General features: G+C 36.4%; 1 pseudogene; it reads right to left on the minus strand.

Moving 5' to 3' along the window:
* Positions 1 to 885: 885 nt before the first annotated feature.
* On the minus strand, positions 886 to 12,312 carry LOC105178816 (ubiquitin C-terminal hydrolase 12-like; annotated as a pseudogene).
* Positions 12,313 to 12,694: the final 382 nt, after the last annotated feature.

Genomic DNA, 12,694 nt, shown 5'->3' on the forward strand with positions numbered 1-12,694 from the left:
GTACTCGAATTTCAGGAGGGGCACCTCCAGATGCGGTATTTGGGACTTCCACTCCTATTTTCTAGATTATCCCTAGTTGATTGCCAACAGATGTTACTAAAGACTAATCAGCGTATTAAGGGATGGGAAGATATGGCTGTCTTATGCAGGACGCATCTAGATCATCAAATCTGTCCTCATCGCATTGGGAGTATATTAGGCTTCAGCATTTTTTCTACCGAAGGGAGTTATCCGTGAGATTGTGAAGTGACTGAGAGCCTTTTTGTGGAAAGGTACGACGAACAGTGGTTATGCCAAGGTAGCATGGCGTGATGTATGTAGGCCGATTGAGGAAGGGGGTCAGGGCTTATGTGACATTGCTATCTTGAACCGCGCATTAATTTGCAAAAAGCTTTGCGATGTGATCCGGCGTGATAAGACGTCCATTTGTTTGGAATGGCTTTACCAGGGATGATTAAGAGAGACATCCATTTGGAAAGTATTAGACCATGGGGGTTCGTGGGGATAGAGGAAGCTCCTTCAACTACACTCCTTATTGAGGCTGACGGTGGAATATCAGTTTGAAGATGGGTCTTCTGTATATCTTTGGCAGGATCCGTGGCATGAGCGTGGCCCTTTAATTCACTGATTTCCATTTTAGAGAAACTCAGTCACATTATTCAGGATGGGCAATGGCACTGGCCCATTAATGCGCGTTACATTGAGTATTTGAAAATCCTACAGGCGCTACACACGATCTATGGAGGGAATGATCCCATTATATGGCATTATAAGGATGGTCTACCTATTGTAGAGTCTACTCGATATTTGGGCCCATCAGGACCCAAGGTAGGCTAGCCTTCACTACTTTTGAGTTCCTTCAAGATTTCGAGACATAACTTCATTCTATGGCTTGACATCCAGGAGAAACTTTCCACGGCAGATAAACCATGGCTCTCCCACATAGGTGCCTATATATTGTGTGAAGGAGTGGCCGAAACACATAATCTACAATTAATATAATTAAACACAATAAAGTATTAAATTAGCCGTTGTTATCGGGCAACCAACTTAAGAGATGATCTGTACTAGTTGACACTCCAAAATTTGAGTAATAATCTACAAGCTAATCAAGTTTATATGCATGAAAATTAGAGCGTAGAGAGTGTGTGGTTAATAAGAATTTCTACAATAAATGGAATGAAATGAAAACAACTTGATCATATACTTGGAACTCTTAATATAACCTTGAAGACTAGCCATTAGAAAATGAAGCCGTTATTTTGTAATGGACTTTGTAATGGTCATTACAAAAATCCGTCTCTAATGTTATGGCTTGTTAATGCTATCTTCTTCTATAAATTTCTGGGGGTTTTCTCACTACCATTGTAACAGATCCTTATTTAACCAAAAAGCCAATACAAAAAAAAAAAAAAACACTAGCGATTATAAAAACCATAGCAAATCAGCATCGGTCAATAAATTATAACGGTTTTTGGCAAATGAAAACTTGTAACGGCTTCTGTAATGGTTCTTGCCATTACAAAATAAATACATTTTAATTACCCAATCAATAACGTCAGCACGTTCCATCCATTACAAAATTGTTAAGGCCGTGTGTATTTTAACAACCATGTAGCCGTTTCAGCAACTTAAAAAAATAAGCATAGAAGGCTAGACATAAGGAATTTCTAACATCCATTTGGAAACACAATATACAATTTACTAAGTGAAGACCACATGGGCAAAATACAAAAACCTAGGAAGTACTCAGACTGAACTTCCAAGTTAGAGTGCATATCTCTGACGCGTGCAATTTGTGTGTAGTCAACCCATACAAGATTTTTCAGCGTAAAATAAATTGAACTTAACTATTTAAGTTGGATTATTAAGTAAAAGTTTAGAAGAATATTATTTTGATATTAATATTAGGAAACTAATGAATGAAACAAAAAGAAGATGCAATAATTCAAGACCTTATAGATCTTGTGCGAGAATACTTCCAGCAACCTGAGCTAGCATTTGGACGAGAAAGTTTCACCTGTTTAATGTAAACATTGCAACAGTTAAAAATCATATAACCCCATGCTATGACACAAATCTTAGAATTCTAGGAACACCACACACGCACACTCCCGATAATAACTTGTTAGCTATATTACCTTCTCCTTGAGATGCTCAAGCACATCACACGCAATGCTTTCTTTTGGCAGCCTAATAATGTGAGTTTCCGGCTATATATGGAAAACAAATAAGATATTTAATATTTGCTAAATATATAGTAAATTTGCAAGTCTTGCATATGTATGCACTTGTATAGGAGCATAAAGTCCAATTACGAATCAATACTCACTTCAGAGTTTAACGCATAGCTGAAAGCTAGTTTGAGGATTCTCAACTCCTGCAACTCTGGCAGAGGTATATCCACTACTTCAAAGTACAGAATATCAGAAAGCTGAACAAGAAAGTAATGCTTTGTTAATTTCACACCCTCATCAAATGAACCCCAACTTAGAGTTGTATGAATGCGTGCTTGGTCGTAATGCAGTAGCATCTCTAACAAGTTTTCTACTCCTCGATATCTTATAGGATGAGCTTTTGGTCGCTGAGAGTAGATATTATGTGACGTAAGCCGTAGTTTGGACGGATCATCGACTCCGAGTTGGTTCGCTACTCTCTTAACAACTTCATCATATGAATCAAGCTTTGACCTTCACAATTAATGAAATTTGAATAGCGGGGTTAAGCGGATCAATATTACCAATCATAACATAGGAAATCACATTCTAGAATTAAAAGTTTGTCTTCTATTGAACTCACAAAGGTAAACAAAATTCATCATTTTCAGGCATTTCCAAGGAGCGAAAGTGGATAACCTGCAGAACAACAAACCAAAAAAGTCAGGATATATTAGATAAAAGTTAGAAGCATCACATCATTGCTTTAACAAGAAGGTAGTTACAGGGAAAAAGAATTGGAGCTTGCTATTGCAAGCACCCTATGCTGGAAATCTCTTAAGATGAAAAACCCATTTATTACATTGCCATATTAGACATTTGCGTCTTGCTTGCTCTTGAACTTATCTTTTATTTTTCTCTACGTATTTCAAGATAAGTCCCTTTTATCACATACTCCGTGATGTGTTGCATATTGACTATTATATAAGCTAGCTAAAGATAGCGTAGTTAAATTACTTTCCTTGCCCATATTATTTGTTTCATAAAAAAGTTTTACCTATTGAAGTATTTTGATATCTGATGTAATTATTCGCTTAAAATTATAGAAAATATAAAACATGTACATTGTCTCTCCAAGAAAGCATGACTCATTCTGGAGTATAATGTTATATTATCCAATGATGTTGTTGGATTTCTTGGCCCATGCCCCCCCCGCCACTTGCTGCCCAGCCCATTACCTGACTCGACCCTTCTTCTAGTTAACCCTAAATCACTACTTAACCCTATTCTTCCACTATTCAGCCGATGCCTCTTCCTCTCCCTCCTTTCTATCTCTAGTATTGTTCCTCTCAAGCTTCCAATGCTCTTGGAAATCTCTCATCATCTCACCTCTTTCTATCTATGTTCTCTGTGTTCTATTTGTATATATATATATTGGTCTTTTATGGTTTTGAAGAGATAGAACAACAACAAAATTAAAACCCCTATTCGTGAAATACTTTGTGAGAGTATTTGCTGAGTGTGAAAGAAACTTCTTAGTGGAATTTTGAGTGACTCTAAACGAAGCCTAAGTGGTCTCTTTGTGGGTCTTTGTCTCTTGGTGGCTTTGTGGATGTTTTGCAACCATGCGGGTTGCCAGCCGGTGGGCATTCGGTTGTCGGATCTGACTCCTGAGCCAGTTACTTTACTGCTTTCCATATTGCTATTTTTCTGTTATTCTTTCTTTATTCATTGATCTGAAATTATTGTATAAGGGTTTTCAAATCCACAATTATCTCCATAGTTATTGTTTCATTTGGGTTCATCACTTTGTGGATAAATCCCCAACAGATCTCATCAAATTATCTTCCACGATTCTTTGAAATTCCTCGCACTTTCTATTTCTCCCTCTCTTGCTCCTTGTTTCTCGTTATCTTAGTGTGATTCCTATGTTTGCGTGCTTTATTGCTCTTCGAATTCTCTTTTATTTTCTCTCTTTGCATTTCTCCTCCTTGAAATGGTCCCTTTTTGTCATATAGTCGATGTTGTGCCTCATATTGACTATTGTATACGTTAATTGCCTGAACAAAGCATATTTAATTACTTTCCTAGCCTGTATTATTTGTTTCACTACAAAAGGTTTTACCTATTGAAGTATTTTGGTATTTGATGCTATTATTTGCTTAAAAATATACAAAATATAAAATTTATAGATTGTCACCTCTAAGAAACAATGAATCATATCGGAGTATAATATTATTGAGTGATCTCATCATATTCTCTTCCACGACTCATTAAAATTTTTGCTCTCTCTCTTGCACCTGGTCTTGATTCCCATTATCATAGTGTGTATGTGCGTGTGCATACCTGGACACTATTAGTTACTCAATGTACCCCATTTATAACATCTATTTCCTTTCAGTGACCCCAAAATAATGGTTCTAAAACTAAAAGTGGAAAATACGAGTTTCATCTATGCTAGCCCTTTTATTGCAATTTTTAAGTATAAAATTCAAGTAAAAACATAACGATTCATTTTCTAGTTGCGAGATATTGGATAAGCGTAAACTCGAGACAGCTAGAGATATGGTTTTCAGTAAAATGCAAAGCTACTATATGATGTCTAAAATTATAAATAACTATTGATATTACACTACAAAGGGAACCTATAGAAGAGAATTTGAGAAAGAAGTCAGCTTGACTTGCATGCTCATCCATGTCTAGGTACGGAGGGAGAAAAGTACGAGAGGTTTCGTATTTCTCTAAATTCGAATAACCAAAAAATTGCAAGAAAGTTGAAATTTGTACATGGTTTTCAGTTTCATCAAATGAAACCTCATTGAAAAGATTTTTGGTTCAAGGTCAAAGAATAACTAGGAAACACCCAACATATTTAAAATATGTTGGACATCTTCTGAGTGATGTGTTTACATTAAATAAAAGCTCAAATATGAAGAACTGCTAGTTGTGAAAGAGGCAATTTCAAAAAAACATTAATGAGCTATCGAAATGAACTATATGCCGAAAAGGTCCAGGTTAGACCAATATGGATTATGTTTGATACTTTAGGAAAAGATATTCCCACAATCCAGCAACACGATCAACATAAGAATGAAATATGACATGTGAAACATATATCTTGTAACTACAACATAGTGATTCTATCTAAGATACAAATGCATGCAGATAAATATTACTAATTAATATGAACACAATATTTATGAAAATGTACTTGAAGGCTATGATGATATTCAAGGAAAGATGGAATATCCGGGCAACGAAATAGCTTCCTTGTTTGAGCAGGCAGTGACTTTTGATACCAGAAAACGTCCCCATTCTCTAGCTGCAATAAAAGAAACCAGAAAGTTATCAAAATACAATCTTTGTCCTGACAAGATACTTGTGCTTGTGATTTTCATATATCTGGTTAAATATAAATGTAAGTCCAGTGTCAATGTACGCACACGACTGTGGACTCAAACTTTATCTCCTGAGAAGCAACAAACACGACGAAAAAAACTACATGATTTTTAAGTGCATGGGAATAAAAGTGCGGTATTTTTAAGTTCAGATTAAAGTGAGAGTCATGTAACCAAGGGACTAAAAGTGTAAAGGCTCAACGACCATGTGTTTTCATTAAAATATCTAACAGAACGGTGTAATGAGACCAAAAGTGTTACTTTTCATAAGTTACAGGGACAAAAGTGAGAATTCTATAAACAATGCGACAAAAAGTAGTAAGACCCTAAATTAAGATACAAAAAAAATTATTTTCCCAACATAGTACAAGTGACATAGTACAACTTTAATTATATTATGGATATTTAATGAATAGTACTAAATGGTTAAAAGTACTGACGTACTGGACGAAACATGCTATTTTCCCGACATAGTACAAGTAACAACAAGAATAGCTACAACAACAGCTAAAACTTTAAATGGTTAAAATTACTAAAAAAGAACATGCTTCACAAGAAGAACAAAAGTGTACTCCCATAAGAGTAAATGATATTGGACACAGGCTAATCATGTGGATAGGGGAAAAAATACAATTACATACATAACCAAGTAGATTTTACTATAAGAAAAGTTCCATTTGATAGCTTAGTGAACAAATAAGGTTGATTTTTGGTATTGGTTCTTCTCTGAGATAGAGGGAGATTAAATTTTCTAGTGCAGTTGTTAGTTACAAATTCTATTACATACAAGTATACATGACATGTGTATAAAATCCTTCCTTAGATGAAATTAATCATGTAATCTTTATATTAAGATGTATATGTTGTTATGGAATAAAAACTATAGAAAATTCAATCTGTATAATAGTACGCAACAACTGTTAAGATTATGAGAACCTAACTTTAATCAATTGAAAATACTTATATACCTTAAAAGTGTGAAATAGTTTAAGTTTCTGAACACAAAAACTTTTAACTTTTTGTTAAGATTATGAGAACCTAACTTTAATCAATTGGAAATCCTTATATACCTTCGATGTTTGAAATAGTTTAAGCTTCTGAACACAAAAACTTCTAACTTTCGCATGATCCACTAAATCAAAACATATATCCTTTCCAATCTGGCTTGCAAAATCTTCATCAGTCACAACCTAAAGACATTACCATCGTTCTCTAATTAAAAATCTGCCTAAAATGATGAAATAGTAAAACTGTTACTATGTAGAACAACTGTCAATATAATTTACCTTTACAATCATGTATATATTAGCTTCTGCTTTTTTTTTCTTCTTTAGTTCTTTCTCTTTTTGCGCCCTCTTCTCTGTAGGGCCATAGATATACTTGTCGATGGCTCATGATTAACACTAGTTGTCATGTGGTATACAACCTGAATAAGAATCAAAGATATCATCACTTCCCTAAGAAACAAACATACATGAAACCAGATCATGATATACAACCAGATAGTCTTTGGAATGAGATCCTTAACCTTTCTGAAATAGGGAATGTGGAACAACATATGGAGAAGAGAGTTCATATAACAGGTGGCTCCTTGGTTCTTAAGTCCAACATAACTAGTTTCCCTTTTAGAATTAAATAAATATTGATCCGTAGCTCGGTAGACAGCAATATCAGCTTCAATCACACAGATTTCATTGACTATAAAACCTCGGCTTGTATCATAAAGGTCGTTAAGTGGCATAAAGGATGTGAAACCCCAATCACTTTCCCGACATTAAGTTGGTGTTTTGTTTCTGCATGGTCAAAAAGTAGAGCATCCAAAGGAAAAACATGAAGAAGGAAGAACAAATGCGTGTTAGAGAATTATACATATACTATGAGATCCACAAAAATAAAACAAAATCTTAGTATATATAAAGGGTACATGCTCGACATATAAGCTTAATTTCATCTATACATATGAAAAGAAAATTCTTATGATTAGACATTCAGCATTTCATCAATGAGGGTAAAGATGAGATTCCAGCCCATATAATGAATTGCAAAATCAATATGTTGCAAAGGATGATAATTGCTTCTCATCTGACCAACTTTATGGAAGCATTCAGACATTACAATTGTACTTGAGTACCTTTTCTAATTGAATTGCTGCTATGAAATTGATTAAAAACAATCAAACTGAAGTGTGCATATCTGCTCCAACCATATGGTAAATTAGCTGAGTCAATAAATCCCATATACATAGATAGAAAATCAACATTGTTCCCCCTTAGAAAAATGAGCAGCCTCCTGCATGTATAAAGCGAAATATTAATTTCCAATACTATTACAAGTGTCGAAACTTGTACACACCATAAACTATATATTAATGTCTCAATTCATATAGCAGGTAGAAAATTACCATGTATCATTACCAAGTTCACATGTGCTGGAATAGAGTTACATCATACTGAACCTTGAAAAGTCTTTAATCTTCCACGTAATCTTAACTGATTGAGCATCCTCCACTGGTTGACTTTCCATGGAATTACTTGTTCCTCCATGTACTACAAAACAGTTTCATTAAACACTGAATTATAAGTAAGGTTTTAACATTAAAATAATATTTTCTCACATTAATTGTTTCATTAAATACTGCATAATAACTAAGGTTTTAATATTAAAATAGTATTTTGCTCCCACTTATTGTTTCATTAAATACAGAATTACTTGTCGATTTTAACATCAAAACAACCATTTTTCACTTATTGTTTCATTAAATACTACATGATTTTAAAATTAAAATAGCATTTGCTCCTATTTATTGTTTCATTAAATACTGCAAAAGAACATATAACGAAGATATTCAAAACAATATCATCGGCTGCATTCCAACTCTTCAAGAACATCTATGATATAAGATTTATTGACATTCATTCTTTTTTTTTTTGGAACATTTTGCAAAGATAAAATGTGCATGGCACCAAATAATTAACAATGTAACTTATCATGTTGACCAACAGACTGACTACTGGCAAATTCTTATTCCTTAAAATTGGACTCATGAATTTTAAAAAACTAGATGCATATTATTTAAACTAGGCCTATCCATTAGAAAAAATAGATTTGGTTTGGATTGGATCACTACCCATGAATTCCTACAGGTCATATATAACAAATTGGTATCAAATACTTCTAATATATATCTACGTGTGAATATGCAGTGATATATCATTTTGTTACAATAATTGAGGAGATGCATGTATGATAAGAACCACCTAAGGAGGGCTGGTCTTATACATGAGCTTGAGGATGGGGTTAAGACTTTCAAAAAATGGGCCAAGTGTCTGCATGGACATATGGATTGGACATATGGATGGAGACAAAACCAGGTGTCCTTGCCGGAAGTGCAAAAATACAAAGTCCAGAAGACCCAACGATGTCAGTTATCACTTGTGTATGTGAGGGTTTATGCCAGAATGTGATAATTGGACTTCGCATGACGAGAAGAGGGTGCAGGAGTACTTTGATGCTGTGGTTCCCCCTCTAGTGCTGATGAAGCAAATCCCAGCTGCTCATGAGTAGGTAATTATTCACACTGGGGTGATGGAACAACAGACGGATTGAGCACAGAAGTGGTTTTTGATGCAGTCGGGCCGAGTTATTGTTTTCTTCTCTTGATGGTGTGCCTGATGATGGTACGAGGTTCTGTCCTACTGATGCTGATCCTAGTTCATATTATTACAATGGTGGCCCCTAAGATTATGTGTCTGGATTGGCAAATCGATTTTATGATGTAGTGTATGCTACCGACCACCCGTTATGTAACGTTTGTACCCAATCTGAATTTGCATCTGGTGCTGAGTTGGTGAATATCAAGACAGACAGTCATATTTTTGAGCAATCATAGGATCGAATATTCTAGTGGGCTAATAAAATATTGCCCTCCGGTCACATCGTGCCTAGAGATTACTACAGTACGAAAAAGTTGATAAAGGATTTGGGTTTACATATTGAAAAGATTGAGGCGTGTGAGAATCGCTGCATGTTGTACTAGAGCGACGACGAATGCTAGAAGTTTTGTGGAGACACTAGGTACATGCCGACATGGGAGCGAGACATCGGCGGCAAGAAGTCACTGTATATCGTTCTTAGGTACCTATCACTTACTCCCAGTCCGCAGAGGTTGTATGCCTCAAGAGCAACTGCAGAGCACATGATGTCGCATGCCACACATTAGATGGAGGATTGATCTATGTGTCATCCTTTTGATACAGAGGCTTGAAAGCAGTTTGACCGGACGTATCTCAATTTTTCTAAAGACTCACGTAATGTTCGGCTAGGCCTTTACACAAATAAGTTTGCACCGCACGGGCAGTACGGTCGTAATTATTCATATTGGCTCCTTATACCTACATCACACAATCTTCCCCTGGGTATGCGCATAAGTTCCGAGTACATGTTTATTACGATGGTGGTCCTTGGCCCTTCTAATCCAAAGCGTCTGGTTGAAGAGCTGTTATAATTGTGGCATGTGGGTGTTCCAACATACGAAAATGCCACGGACAAGGAATTCATTATGTGGGCGGCGTTGATGTGGACTGTGAATGACCTACCGACCTATGGGATGCTGTCTGGATGGAGTATCGTCAGTATTATAGGGTGTTCAGTTTATATGGATGCTATACGGTCACTCCATCTATAGCACGGTAAGAAGACATGCTATTTTGACTGCTACAGACCGTTTCTCCATAAGGATCATCCCTACCAAAGGAAAAAGAAAACCTTAACAAAGAATCATGTGGAATATAAAGTTGTGCGCTTGATTCTGACAGGAGAGAAGATCCACGATTGGGTTGCAAACATCAGTCCTGGAGTTGAATAGCCGTTGACACTCCCTCCCAGCTATGTTAGTGCCCACAAGTGGACGAAAAAAGCAGCTTCTGTGATCTTCCATACTGGGCAACGCATCTTATCGAACACAGCGTTGATGTCATGAGATTGAGAAAAATGTGCTTGATAATATATTCAACACCGTGATGGACATAAAGGGAAAGACGAAATCTACTTTCTGTTTCTGCTTTACGTTTAGAATGAATGTATAAGTTACCGTTTTTTAATTTTTTTTTATTTTGAGATTTATTTAATAAGACACTATCGATTAAAATTGACTGCAAAAATCAAAGCATTATCCTCGATTTTCAAACCTAGGATTACGTCATGCAAAAGCCACTTCAATCAGACTTGCGAAAGGAGTCCTTGCTTAAGGAATTTTGGACGTTCAATTTTGCGGCATAAGAACAATCGTAAGGTCCGCAGTGTCATACCGACTTCTATCATCAGTGAGCAGTATGACAGGTTAGACAACAATGGCTAAATAATGCTCCACATAAATCCAATTTATGCGGCACCGAACCGACATATTGGATATGCCGCGACGAAAGCATATTTTGAAGTCTAGTTGACTGAAGGTCGTCTGTACGCAAACATTGGGCTAAGATGGAATCCCCTATGGAGAAGCTCTAATGCCCCAATGTTGATCTTTAAAGAAGATGTATATTGTCGTAATTCATCAGGTCGCTTCATTCCTCCTTCGACCTATTCATCATAAAGTCTAAATGAACTTGAAAAGACTATTTCATGAGTTGATAAAATAGTTGGACCAATACGAGATAACGATTGAAGAATCTACACCATCGGTATTGGATTTGGAGGATTTGACCTGAAGAGCGAAAGGCAAGTGTGCCGGATTCCAAATGAGAAAGAAGGATGAAGAAAAGTTAGTCAAAATTTACTTATGATGTTTGTCATAAATTGCCAAAGGTCATTAAAGAGGGAGTATCGTGAATTCCCTTTCGCCCAAACCATGGCATTTGTTGAGCAAACATGATTACTATTCATATTCCCAAGTGTTGGACGCTTGCTCTCAAAGCCCATTTCTGCAAATGATTTGCAGAAATAAAAAGGAATAGAATGCTAAGACAAATAGTCTTAAAGCTAAGGAATGGCTAGGCCATTACTGCAAAAGCACTAAGGCTAAATAAACTTAGCTAATAATATTCATGTTGAAATATTACATGATTATGTAACCTAGTGCGATCAAGCCTTTAGTCAATGCAAACATCTTTTGGAGTCTATGATTGTCGAACCGCCTTCCTTTTCCCTTTGCCCATGCCCAGATGGGCAACAGTAACGCTCTGAGCGCTTCCAATAGTTGATTTTGTCTTACCCTTTTCTTTCAACGTCCGGCCCCTTTACCTTTCGCTTCTGAGGTCGGTTCCTCCCCTACCTATACGGACAGCGCAGACTTTTCAATCATTGACTCGTACTGGACCAACATATTTATCAACTCATGAAGGTCTTTGTCAAGCCCATTCATGTTATAGTTCATGATAAACGGGTCAAAGGAGGGAGGAGAGACTGAAGGATCACATCAATGTACTTCTCTTTTTCAAGATCAGCATGAGGTCATTGAGCTTCTCCACAAGGGATGTCATCTTAACCCCATGCTCCTGTACAGAAGACCCTTCAATTATCTTGGCACCGAAAAATACTTTTATGACAACATATCTAATATGCCGGTCCGGAACCACATAAACCTGGCTCATGCGGAGCATTATCGATTGGACATCATCATGCCTATCATACTGTTTCTGGATGTCATTGGTCATTAACGCCAGTACAATACCGTGAACCTTCCGAATATCCTCATGCCACTTCTCGAACGTCAAATGTTCTTCGCATGTGGACCCTTCCTGCAAGGCCCGAGGAAGAGACATATCCAAAAATATAGGTGTAGTTCGCAGAGTCTAGGACAATCTAAGATTTCGCAGCTAATCATTATAGTTCGTTCCGTTAAATTTATTAGTCTCAAGAATTGCAGTGAGTGGATTCTTAGACATCTACATCAAATCTAAATAGAAATTTTAGTTGATTATTATAATATTATATATCAAGTTTAAGACTTGGTCTTCAGTCATTAACCCATCCCTCTATTTCTTCAAAAAGCCCACTACTCTCAAGTGGGGTTTTTCGAAAACCATTTCCTAGTGGGCTTGGAGTCCACAAACGCAATTCTCCATGCCCCGCTTTTACGATTCACATGAAAAAAGACTTTATGGGTGGTAACCTATATCATTCTCATCCAATGAGATCCCCAAG

The sequence above is a fragment of the Sesamum indicum genome, linkage group LG13 (assembly GCF_026168435.1).
Source record: "Sesamum indicum cultivar Baizhima isolate 11 linkage group LG13, ASM2616843v1, whole genome shotgun sequence".
NCBI lineage: Eukaryota > Viridiplantae > Streptophyta > Magnoliopsida > Lamiales > Pedaliaceae > Sesamum > Sesamum indicum.